Genomic DNA, 13,975 nt, shown 5'->3' on the forward strand with positions numbered 1-13,975 from the left:
TGCATGGCGCTGTGAGAGGTCACCCAGAATCCACCCCTAATCAGAAATCTGGCTTCTACTTCCTAGTTCGTGTGTAGACATTCTATACTGTGATTATGACATTTCGATTGTTTAATACTTGGTGCATCCATTCAATATGGTTGGTGCAAAGTGTAAAGAAGAGGTGAGCCGTTTCTTTTGAAAGGGGGGGGGGGGGTTTAAGGGTTATTGATCTATCTTCGTTATTCATTATCCATTATCCGTTATCGGTCAGTTCATAATACGCTACAAAGCCTAGGAGCCGGGACACTTACACTCAGCCAAAAGGCCAAGCTAAGGTCCTAGCCCTAAAGCCTTGCTGCGATCATTGCGAATGCACCGTTCCCGGAGGTACTGCAATACCGGGCCGATGCGTGGAGTGGACAGAGCAAGCTCATATTCCATCTCCGAAATGCAAAAATCAAAGATAGTGACTTCATAGAAAGTACACGGATTGGGGTCAAATGTGACACCTACATTAGATAGTACACAATATCTAGATCCGCAGTTGGAAAGAAAAGTGAAATAAGAAAGCTGAATGCGTTTGAGAAAATGGAATACTTTTTTTGGCCACTTTTTACCACAGATGAGGACCTCATGAACCGCAAGTCCCAAAGTAAGTTAAACCTTACTTCATTTATCTTTATAGAGCATATTTTTGTATTAAATGTTTATTTTTAGTAAAAAAAACAACAACACAGGATAGTTATACAAGCCTTAAACATACTTATATAAACCATAAAAATATAAAATATAGCACTGAAGCGACAACGGACAAATTCAACTTATGAACGATTGTCCGGAACCAAACTCGTTTGTAGGTCAGGCAGCATCTGAAATATTAAGCACCTCCCAATGGTGCACAAAAACTTTGATTCAGGAAAGAAAACCAAACAATACTTTAAATACTAAGCACAGTTACACAAACTGTCAAACAAAACTTAGCATTTGTAATACATCCAATCGAAGAAACTCAAACTCGCTGCCAAGGGGCCAACTGTGGCCGCCAGTAGGATAGTTATAGGCCCCAATAAAATATCAAAGTAAAAGTGTGCTAAAACCCAAATTGTAAAAAAATACAGACTAAAAGTGAGCAAAATGCACCTTATTACTTTGAAAAGAGGAGAAATAAGAAAATAAAAAAGAAAAGGAAAATGAAATAAAAGAAGAAAAGAAAAAACCCTAACCCTAACCCTAACCCTAACCCTAACCCTAACCCTAACCCTAACCGCTATCCACAAAACATAATAGCTACATTAAAGACACATATGACTTTGTAAACAAAATAAAACAGATTAGAATAACGCAGGAAACAATCCTATTCACCATTGACATAGGCAGCCTCTACACAAACATAAACACAGTCGCAGGGTTAACAGCAGTAAAGCGCTGGATGGAAAAACACCCGGACGGCAAACGCCCAGACACAGAATTAGTACAACTCCTAGAAATTAGCCTCACTAGAAACGACTTTGAATTCAACAAGGAATTCTACTTACAGGTCAGTGGTACAGCCATGGGCAAAAAATTTGCACCTGCCTATGCTAACATCTACATGGCACATTGGGAGGAGACAGCTTTTGAAAAATGCGCCAAACTACCCACCAATTATTTTAGATACTTGGATGGCATTTGGGGAACATGGACACATAGCATAGAGGAATTCAACGAATTCATACAAACCCTCAACACACACCATTGTACAATTACAGTCAAACATTCCACAAATGAACACCAGATAGGTTTTCTAGACACAACCACTTACAAAGGACCCTCATTCACCCAAACACAAACTTTAGACACTAAAGCCTTCTTTAAAGACACAGACACACATGCGCTCCTACACAAAAACAGCCTACATCCAAAACACACCTAGAGGGGCTTAATAAAATCACAGTTGCTCAGATTCCACAGAATCTGCTCACAGAATACGGACTTTGAAAAGGCTACCCAAACCCTTTTCAAGGCACTGAGACCAAGAGGATACTCTAGATCTTTCCTCAGGCAAGTCCGTAAAACATTTTTAACCACAGGGCAACTGGACACGCATAAAATCATCCCCCTAATAAGCACCTACTCAGCATTTAGCCAAACTGCTAATAGAAAAATTAAACAAAATATAAACCAGACACTACAGAACACAGACATAATTCAAGATTACAAAATCATCTCAGTCTTTAAAAGAAACAAAAACCTCAAAGATTACTTAGTAAAAAGTAAATTACCGGAAATCAACATAACACGAACACGGGGGCCCACAAACTACCTAATTAAACAAACACTCACACCTAATACGGAAAACTGTATATATGTCATAAAGTGTAAACACTGTGACATTAAATATGTAGGAGAGACAGGAAATTCAATCAGATGTAGATTAGCACAACACATTTATAACATCAGAAACAGCAGGGAAACTAACACACACTTAGCAGCCCACTTTATACACCATGGGCTACAGGCACTAGAAATATGGGGCCTACAAACAAACAGCAATTGGACGCAAGAAGAAAGACGCAAGGCAGAATTACACTGGATAATAAAACTCAACACTCTCTTTCCAGATGGATTAAACAAACGCAGGTAAAACAAGAAAAGCTCCAGTTTCCTGAATGGCCAGTGCAAAAACTTACTTTCCCAAGGGCCTCAGATTTAGGGGACCTTGGGAAAGAAAGATTGCTTCATAACCTAACCCAAACCATAACCCTAACCTAACCCTAGTCTGACTTGGAAACCCTAGAAACACTTTAAAACCGTATAAAGAAACATGAAGACTAATTGAAAACCCTGTTTGGAAACACTAGATTCGTTTTAAAACCCTTCATTAAGCCTAAAAACTAGTTTAAAACCAAAGGTGGAAAAACAAACACTTTAAATCCCTAACTTGAAGCCTAAAGACTAATTTAAAAACCTTCCTGGAAACCTAGAAATGCTTTAACCCTAGGCTCAACCTTAGCCGTAAGATAACCTTAACCCTAACCCTGGCCCTAACTCTAACCTTTACCCCTAACCCTATACCTATGCCTAACCCTAACCCGAACCCTAACCCTAACCCTAACCCTAACCCTAACCCTATCCCTATCCCTATCCCTACCACTAACCCTAACCCTAACCCTAACTTTCAACAATAGTGCTAGACTTCCTTCCGGCTGGCATGTTTTAGGACATCCGTGTGTGCTGGATGCTGGCCGGTTGTTGTAGACTCCTTAGGGGAGCGTCGAATGGATGCCACAGAACAATATTGTCTGCTTCCCAGCATTCCTCCCGCTCATGGTCACGGTGACGCTACCACAGAGGCCAGACAACATTCTCAAACAGTGAAACCACTCATTAGCGTGGCTGGTGTGTATGTGTGTCCTGCTCTGTTAGTTTAAGCATTAGGGCCGTACACAGCTGAGCTATTCTTATGCTAATTCCAGAGTTAGGTATTCATTCGGGTGGGCGTCCCTAATGTTTGCATTGCAGATAAAAAGGGGTTTTTATTACCAGCTGAAGTTCACTTGTCAAGATTAATCTCATTTAAACAGGCGTTCTGCAGGGAACGGCGCGCATACATCCTCCACTTCAGGCCCTACAGCGTCAGCTCGATCGTCGCCTTTCATGAAGAATGCTTAAGGATCTCTTCACAAAGGATGCGCCGCGGATGCTTGCTAAGTTGAATTTTCAAACGGACCGTCAGCAGTTGACATGCAAACACATATAAAAGACAATGAAAATGATTCACTTTTTATTTGACATCAAAATGCTCACAAAGGAACACGTCTATTATCGCTATTAAGATTCCTCTTTAATGACACAATTTTGTCTTTTTTTTTTCTTTATGCTTGCATGGAATCTCCAGGTAACATATTCAAAAACTGCAATACAGTATAATTAAATCACCAACTTTGTTTTAGGGATGGGCACTAAGTAGACTTATCAAGATTCATTTATTAATCATAAAAATCCAGAACTAATTTGCAAATGTACTTTAAGGGACAGTGACTATTGCAGTGGAACCTCGCTTCTTCGTGGCTCCACATTTGCAGGTTCAGAGCTTCGCAGGTCTAAAAAAAAAATAATAATAAAATAAAATAATTAAAATTTAAAAAAGTTAAAAAAATAAAATATTTTCTTAAAGTTATACAATATTAAAAACAATTATTAGATAATTATCATAATAATGGACAGAAGGCCTTGGTGATAATTGAACTCACAACCTCTGGTTTACTAGACCAGCGCTCTATCCATTGAACTACAAGGCCACAGATATCTTCAGCTATCTGCAATAAAACTAATATATAAATGTAAAACCAAGATAACATGCAAGTGGGGATCCTTCAATCTAAATTTTATCCCCATCGCAGGGATCTTCTCGAGATGTGCACCGATACTTTCTTCGGATTTAAAATTCCTTCAGATTCATTAAAGGGACACAACAAGCCTTGGTGAGAATTGAACTCATAGCCTCTGGTTTACTACCATTTTTCAAGGGGCGTCGCTACTTCGTGGTTCCACGTTTGCGGCTTCGGAGCTTCGCAGGTCTAAAAAAATAATAATAATAAAATAAAATAATTTAAAAATAAAAATAAAAAAATAAAAAAAAAAAAATATATATATATATATATATATATATATATATATATATATATATATATATATATATATATATATATATATATATATATATATATATATATATATATATATACTCGAGTGCTCGACGATCAGCGTCACAGCCTTGTAGCTCGCCCTTGAGGCATTTTCATTTGACCCAAAGGGTCTCTTCAACAAGCACAACATTAAACAGCTTCCAGTCGCTTCACCTTTTCACAGAGTTTGTTTGCAGTTAGCTTTTTGTATTCAACATAATTCATTTGGCAGTGCTTCTTGATATGGTCTTTTTTTTTTAAAACAGCCAAAGTCTCTTGGCAAATAAAGCACATGCAGTTGTTTTGGATTTTGGTGAAAATAATACTCCTCACAGTCAACTTATTCATTCACAGTCACCATGTCGAAAATAAAAATTCTCACAGAACGCCAAGGGCAAAGTGGCCAAATTGCTACTGTCATCATCTGGTAAAATTGTGATTATTTTTTTGTACAAAAGTATTTCATACCACAGTCAACAATACTAGTGGGTCACTTATTGGTAATTTTATTACAGAGGCCTTGGGCCAGTATAAATCTTATCACAGTCTTTTTATTGCTTTCCTGCCCCTTTGGATCAAAAAAGGTGTTCGACCCCTGCTTTAAACTATGGGGTAAAAAATTGTTTAAAAAGTCAAAAACCTGTTCCTTAACTTTTGGCTCATGTTCTGCAAGTGTCAAAACATCTCTCAAACGCTCGCCAGCTTTTTTATGATGATTTCCTGAGGTGATGACCTGAACGAGGTCAACTATGTCCGCTGTGACCTCTGTCGACCTCTACAAGGACCCTTGACCAGCAAACAAAAGCGACTTTCCTCCCAGTTGAGAGAAAAGTGATAGAGTGACAGTGATGATATAGAAAGGGTTCTTTAAATGGCTTCTTGTAATCTTTTCAAAGCGCTGGGTCGACTTGAAGGGGACAAAGTGATCAAGCTTTCCTTTATGTTGGAAAAACACAGCAGAGACACAAGCGAGGCGAGGGCATCGCCAACAGAATGCTACCTGCGCGCACTTTCTGCACTTGATGAACATTTAATAAGACTTTTCAATATAAATCGTTGAATCCATATAGTCCTTACATAAATGGAGCGTAAGTCTCCCCAAATCATGATGGATTGAAATAGACTGGCACTTTTAAGAGATAATTTAAACACCACATTATATGTTAAGGATTTTTTTTTGCATTAAACGTATCACTTCAGATCAAATACTGTACTTGCAGTAAAAAAAAAAAAGTAAAAAAATCAGTAGGGCTAACGTCAATACAATTGAAATTGCAATCATCTACTTCCTGATTTGACCGGACCGAATGTGACATCAGTGACAAGTCCTACATTTAGAACTGATACACTTCCAGGCACTATCGAACTGTAATTTACTAGTCTGTAAAACAGGAAATCCTTTACATGAATAGATTTTTTCTTTAATTGTGTCAAGTCATTAAAACAGAAATTCTAAATAGAGTTCCTTACAAGAAAATATATACCGTGCAAAGGTACTGGGTGTCTATATACTTTGTATTTATATACAGTATTCAGAATCTTTATTCATGTGTTACACTTTTAAAGAATAGACAGGCCATCATTAAGTTACAACACGCTGATCACTGAGCCCTGGTAGCCCATACACCGGAGGCCCTGCAAAACATCCTCACAGTAGCTATAACTGCATGCACCAGAATGGGACTTGTGATTACCGTATTTTCCGCACTATATGGCGCACCATGTTATAAGGCGCACCTTCAATGAATGATATATTTTAAAACTTATGCCATACATAAGACGCACCCCATTATAAGGCGCTATAAGTGCATGCTGGTTTAAGATCAGGTAATTGTGCAATTTTGTAATTGTAATCCTGTGCAGTCCTTCGAGACATTTTTGGGATTAAGGGCTATTTACGGTAAATAAATGTGACGACTTGACTACAGTAGAGAATGTAGTTACTTTATGCAACCTCTAGATGTTGCCACGCTCAAGGGAATGTCAACAAAATATTCAAAAAGGTCAAACTTTATTAACAAACAAGCTTTCCACAACTCCATTCACTCCCAAAATAAATAAACAGCCGTTTTATTATTTTCTCTGAGGTAAAGCATTTTCGTGACACATCTTTGAACAACATCGACATATCATTTTATTTTTTGTCCATTTAGTCAACACGCAAAGAAAAAAACGTCTGATACTGTTATTTTAAATGAAACGTTAGTGCAATCGCAATAAAGTGACACTCGTAATGTGCAAAAACAACGAGTGCAAAGCAATAACATAATAACTGTAAAATGTAAAACGTAAACACACAAAAGAAAAACAAAGATCACTCTATAAGCTCCTCATCGACGAATCCCTCGAATTCTTCTTCTGCTGTGTTCGAATTGACCATATCTCAGTGAATGGGCCATCCAACACGTCCGGTGTTTTTGTGCCAGCGCTGTTGCCTTCATACGTATAGTTATCGTACTGACACTTCTGCTTGCCGCTCTTTGTTGAACAACCCACTGTTCAAGTGTCTCCTCTAACTCTGGCCATCTTGCTTTATTGCCACGGAAACTTTGTTGAGTTTTCCTTACTTGGCGGAGCTTATCTTCATCCTTTCTCCACTTCCGTACCATCGATTCATTTAAGTTTAACTCTCTCGCTGCCGCTCTATTGCCGTGTTGTGCTGCGTGACTGATCGCTTTGAGTTTAAACTCGGCGTTGTACGCGTGTCTCTTAACAGGAGCCATTTTCTTATACAAATGCACGTATGAAAGAGAATCTCGCTCTCTCTCTCTCGCTCTCTCTCTCTCTCTCTCTCAAACGTGACATTCTGAATAATTCTGCGTTTGTTTAAGGTAAATTGTGCTTTACATCTTCACCAGTCATAACCCTGGATTCAGACAAATACTGTATTTGTTGAATATGAATTAAGCAGTTTAATGGGGTAGCCATTTTGCCACTTAGTAAACAAATACAACACGAGCTCCGGCAACTACCAATCGTTTAATATTTCCCAGTATGCACAGCGCGAAAAATGGAGTCGGCGGCTGTTTCTCGTAGTTGCGAGACCTTGCGAATTTAATATTGAGCCATATATAAGGCGCACTGTGTTATAAGGCGCATGGTCAGCTTTTGAAAAAAAACAAGACTTTTAGGTGCGCCTTATAGTGCGGAAAATACGGTAACACAAAGAAGACAGAGGTACTTTGTGAGTCCAGTGCTGACCTCCCACCAAACCCAATACCCCTCACAGCCGCAGGGAAAAAGTTTAAGGTGCCCTCCTTCAAATATCTGTGGAGCACATTGTCTAACACCTGCTGAATGAAGAAATCCAGAAACACCTCAAGCAAGCATCATTATCATTTGGTCAGTTCAGAGTATACAAAATGCTTGTCTACATGCAGAGCAATATGAATAACTACCCAACTGTATGAATGTGAAGCATGGACTTTCTACAGACACCACTTGAGAAGCCTGGAGACCTTCCATGTAAGATGTCTCCAGAAGATCCTTGGCATCACATGGAGGGAAAGAGTGGCACACACAGAGGTTTTGGAGAGGGTAGGTTGCAGCGTGGAGTCCATCATGACACCACACCAACTTAGGTGGCTGGGGCACCTCACTTGAATGCCCAGCCACAGACTACGAAAAACTATGGTCAGTTACACTTCGGTCAAAGCAGCGCTGGTGGGCAGAATAAGCGGTTTACATGGAGAAATCCTTGAAGAGAGTATAATGTGTGTAAAGACCAGACTAAAATATACAAAAGAAAATCTTCAGCCTCCGATTTATTTAATGTTCCAAATGGTCCTTTAACTTGGTCTTTTGAATTTTGCCCACCGGAGTTTGACATGAATGATAAATAGCAGCCAAAACACTGCATGCAGGACTAAAAAAAATCAGCTGGAAAAACACTAGTTGTGATGTGTGTTTTAAATACAGTATTTGAAAGTCAATGTACTTTGCTGGCCGCTACCATTGAAAGAATGAGAGAGAGCAAATCGGACAGAGGAGAGGGAAAGAGAGAAGGAGAGACAGATTCACAAAAACAGAATAGGAGAGAGGGTGACACGGTGAGGCAAAGACGGAGGGCAGAGAAAGGTAGTGTGAGCAAAATGACTGAGGAAGAGACAGAGAGAGAAACAGAGAAATGGAAAGACATAGAGAAACATGGGGAGATATGGACACTGTTCTCGTTTGCCCGCGTCCCTGCTTCTTAGACGCATCATTTTTGCTAGGGACGCATTGTGTCAAATCAGCGTGCGTACCCGGGGAGCAACGTTTTTGACACCAAATTGTCATTATTACCTGATTACTTTAATTTTTTTTGTAACAAAGATTTACCGGCAAACGAGATGACATCATTGTTGTGGCGGTTGTCGAGTGAAAGAGAAGTATGCCTCCGAAGAAACAGTAATAGGTGCAAATCAACAAAAAATTGGTAATTTCTTTAGTGTCCGTAATAAGTCGAAACATAATACAGAAAGTAGTAACAACGGCAATCATTCCGGCACGAAAAAACGGCGGAGAAATTCTTCAGAAGACCGCGAAGGCAAGGAAAACACGTGTTTTGAAGCGATTCGACGAAAGAAAATAAACAAAAGAATACTAGCAAGAAAAGGACTTTTCTGCCAAAATGGACTCAATTATATTCCTGGTTACGCTATGAGCAGGATGATAATGGATTGGACCTTGAGAAGGCATTACAACCGTGGCGGGACAGCAAACCACAAAGAATATATGAACTGAAAATTAAGTGATAACTGCTTTGTATTACCAATTAACTGTAATGATTAAAACTTCATGAAAATATGGACTCATATTTCAGCAATATTATTTTGAATGATGTACAATATTTTTGTGAACTGAAAAATCTTGAAGTGATAACTGATTTGTATTACCAATAAACTGTGATGATTAAAACTGAATGAATATATAGATTTATATTGTAAATTTGTCGCCGATTTATAATTTCAACCGCGATAACACTAAATTTTGGGGACTCATCTCTGTTCGGACCCATAGATTTTTGAGCATGCGAGTCCCTGGGACCCATCACTTTTCAGAGGTAAAATGAACCCTGCATATAGAGAAAGACAGAGAGAGTGAGGGACAGACAAATAGATGAGAGATAGAGAGAGAAAAAATGAGAAAGAGACAGGGAGACAAAGAGACAGATAAGAGAGAGAAGGGAGAGAGAGAAAGAGACAAAGAGAGACAGGGAGGGACATATAAAGACAGACTCAGGGAGAGAGACAGGGAGAGGCAGATCAACAGAAAGGGAGGGACAGCGAAATGATTATTATTATTTACGAATGACTAATTCATTTATTTACTGACTGATTTCTAATGGTTATTTTCTCATCTTTAAATATTGTTTTGTGTCAAAATTAATAATAAAATATTTAAGATATTCTAAAATAGTGGAATGTTTGACATGATACGTCCCCTAACACTGGCAGCTCTCAAGTAAATCGTGTTTTAGTTTTAGACCCCTGGCTCAAACAATAATATTGTGTTTTGGGAAAACTGTCTGAGTAAAGAAGCTCAATCCACAATTGTTTAAATGTTTTTATCCGTTTTAAAGGGTGGCAATTTTGCGACTTGCTTTTAACTACAAATGGCCAAATTACATTTCAGTTGCTCAGGGCTTGGGCAACAGCCAATCACAGCTCTTATTTTGCACAGTTAAGTCCTGACATGAATTCTGAAAATAACATATTGGGCTGAGTGGAGAATAAGGCTAGGTTCACACTGCTGAGCTTAATGCTCAATTCCAAATTTTGTAAGATTGTTTACATTTCTAACAAAATGCAACTTGTATGCGGCGTGATCTTTCTGTGTGAACGACACAAAAGGTACTCATTATTATTTCCATTCTACAACCCCTCGCAAAAAGTATGAAATCATCAGTCTTGTACTCACTCCAACATTTTATTCTGTAGAACAAACTCAAATAAACAGCATGAAAAAATAATAACGTTTTTCAAAGGTGCAACTCCTTGGCATTCAAGACACACTAAAATAAAATAAACTTTGTGGGGGTCAATGTTAGGTTAAAGGTCTATATCACAAAACTCAAGTTGATAATCTGACACCAAATTATTGAACTCAAATTTACTATTTAAACCGATATTAACCGTAACTTCACCTTTCCTAATAATTATGCATGCTCGTTCTGTTAGAGAGAAGAACAGGAAAACAATCAGCCGAATAACCCGAGATTTTATTCCTAACAGCAAAAAAAAAACTAATACAATATCGGGGCTCGGTTCCCTCTCAATACAAATCTCTGCTCTCCTGTGGTCATCAGAGAGAGACCCCCACCCGAGGAGCCCCGAAGAGTTGTATATACAATATTCAAATCAAGACAGCCAAAACACTACTTACTCCTATTTTATTGGTTACATGACATCTGTAATCTGTTTCTTAAGATGCATATTGGCTCTCTTTTCCGGCAGTCTCAGATGACACCCTCTCTTACGTGTGTGACTGGCTGGGGTACGGTTCCGGGAAACACCACAACATTTGGATTCCAACAGGCAGAGATTTTCCGCGGTACCTTGTCCTCCACCTCTTCAGTTCCTGTTTTGTCTCTCTGGCGGTTAAACCTCAAAACAACTTTAAAACAGCCCTCTTCTACTTATTTGTAATAGGGTTATTAATTATTAAAAACAGTTAGCATAACACTATATGTCTGCACAGAATAATAAAATCCTTCATCAGTAAATACTACTTTTACATAGAAAGTGCAGGAGAAAAAATATGGAATCACTCCATTCTGAGGAAAAAATGAAAAACACATAGAAATAACAATCAAAACACATCACTAGTATTTGGTTCCACCACCTTTGGCTTTTATGACAGCTTGCAGTCTCTCAGGCATGGACTAGATGGGCGACAAACCGTATTCTCCATCAATCTGTTGCCAATAATCTTTGATTGCAGTTGTCAGATCTTCTTTGAAGGTCGGAGCCTTGCTGTGGACAATCTTTTCAATTGGCACCACATGTTTTCAATTGGGTTGAGATCTGGGCTCTTTGCAAGCCATGACAGTGCATCTTTCCCCAATAAATGCTTACACAGTTTTTGCTCTGTGGCATGACGCATTGTCATTTTGGAAAAAGAGTTCATCATCCCGAAACATTTTATCAATTGAAGGAATAGGAAAGCTGTCCAAAATATCTATGCAAACTTGTGCATTTATTGAAGATATGACCACAGCCACCCCCTCCTTGCCTTTTCATTAGGCAGTCTTCCTTGTAAATTTAACCGGAACAGCACCAGACAAAAGTTGCAGCATCATCACCTTGTCCAATGCAGATTCGTGACTCATTACTGAAGATAACCTTCAATCTAGTCATCCACAGTCCATGATTGCCTCTCCTTAGCCCATTGCAGTCTTGTTCTTTTGTGTTTAAGCGTCAACTTTGGTTTCCTTTTAGCTTTCCTAAATGAAAATCCCATTTCTTTTAGGGGATTCTGCACAGTTCTGTCACATACATAGATTCCATTTTCCTCCCGTTTTCCCTTCAATTGTCTTGTGCTTTTTCCGTTTTCAAGATATATGTTTATCTTTACGCCTACATGTATTCCTTGGCCTACCAGAACGCTTGACTTATCAACCTTCCCATGTTGTTTGCACTTGGTCCAAATCTTCGATACAGCTGACTGTGAGAAGCCCACATCTTTGGCAACCATATGAGTAGAGTTACTTTCTTCAAGAAGTTTGACAATCCTGCCGTTGTTCTCAAAATACATCTCTACTGTTGGAGCCATGATTCTTGCCAATTCACTTAGTCCAGGATTCCTTCAAGGTGTGATAACTGCACTTTTTTTTAACTGCTGACTAACGAGCAGACTTAATCAAAGCCAGGTGCCCAATTAAGGAAGGAATTTTATTAGGTGTGTCCTTTTTTTCTCCTCAAAATGCACTGACTCCATTTTTTTCCTGATTCCATATTTATTTCCCTGCACTAGCGCTATAAAAGTAACATTAACTAACCATTGCAATTTCTTTTCTTAATTTCTTTCAGTGTTTCTGAATGCCAATATGTTGCACTTTGGAATGACCTTACAATTGTTTCATGCTTGTGATCTGAGTTTTTTCTACATAATAAAATTACTGAGTGAGGGCTTACCCAAGACAAGTGATACCATACTTTTTGCTAGGGGTTGTATTATCAACATGGAAACGTGGCTGGGCTTTGTGCAATTTTTCTTTAGGATAAAACAAAGTGTAGTGTTATACTTTACGTTGACTACTCTGACTCTGCAGCACGGCGGCTGGGTGGTGTAGAGGTTCAGGGTTCAAGTCCAGCTATTGCAGCCTCCCTGTGTGTAGCCCATCTTATTTATCCGAGCTTTTAACTATTCGCAATCCTGGTAGAGTTTTGAGGTCCAAGGACCAACTTGTGCTGGAAGTGCCCAAGTCAAGATATAAACACTGGGGTGATCGAGCCTTTTCTGTTGCTGCCTCCAGGCTGTGGAATCAGCTCCTTGTCGAGTTGCGTCTTATTTCTGACATTTATGCCTCTTTAAATCCAGGCTAAAAACGCACTTCTTCAAGATGGCTATTAATACTCAGTAGTTCCAGGACACTTTTATTTGATTTGATTTGATACTGTTGTGTTTTTGTTTTATTGTCTTTTATTGCTATTTTTCCCATTATTTATTTTATTTAATTTTTGTTTTTTTTTGTTCTGTACTTATTCTTTCTCTGATATCCCTGTAAAGCACTTTAGTACACCGAAAGGATTGTTGTAAAGAACTATATAAATAAAGTACATTTACATTTAAACACAACTTGTTACTACCCATCTCTGGGTGTACTCACACACTTGGAGACACACACTTTTGACAAAGAATCAGTTTAAGCCCTATTAAGAATCTCTGAATTTTATACATGGAGGTGTTGATATTTCTGACATTTTTGCCCTTCTCATGCAATTTCCCAGAGCCGGGGTCATGACCAGAGAGGCACGTGAGATGAACTCAGCGTGAAGCTCCAGAGGAAAAAAAAAAGAGGAAGGCGAGGTCATGACCAGAGCAGCACCAAAATGAACCTTTGACTAGCACCGTGAGACTGAGAGGACGTGAGGAAAGTAAGAGACGGAGGGATGTATATTGCTAACAAATGAGTTTGGGCTCATCTTTCCAGATTGACCGATTTGATTGGCTCCCCGAGTCTCTCTGGCTCACAGCAATTAGGAAGGCAGGCAAGCGCTGCTCTCCGTCGAGACAAAAGCCGGACGCTCCCCTCTTGCTCTGGCATGCAGAGTGAACTCCTGGCTTGTTTTACAAACCACAAAGAAAGACAAATCTAAGATGCTCGGATTTACAAATGTACA

At 38.9% G+C, this 13,975-nt stretch overlaps 2 non-coding genes across 2 annotated transcripts; both read right to left on the minus strand.

The window, feature by feature from the left end:
* Window positions 1-347: 347 nt before the first annotated feature.
* On the minus strand, window positions 348-543 carry LOC148364979 (U2 spliceosomal RNA). Its single transcript, XR_015850601.1, has one exon. It is a non-coding gene; the product is annotated as a U2 spliceosomal RNA (small nuclear RNA).
* A 3,646-nt stretch (window positions 544-4,189) lies between these two features.
* Window positions 4,190-4,262, minus strand: trnat-agu (transfer RNA threonine (anticodon AGU)). The gene has a single exon. It is a non-coding gene; the product is annotated as a tRNA-Thr (tRNA).
* Window positions 4,263-13,975: the final 9,713 nt, after the last annotated feature.

The sequence above is a fragment of the Urocampus carinirostris genome, chromosome 5, assembly GCF_059441175.1.
Source record: "Urocampus carinirostris isolate Australia breed hairy pipefish chromosome 5, RoL_Ucar_1.0, whole genome shotgun sequence".
NCBI classification, from domain to species: Eukaryota; Metazoa; Chordata; class Actinopteri; order Syngnathiformes; family Syngnathidae; genus Urocampus; species Urocampus carinirostris.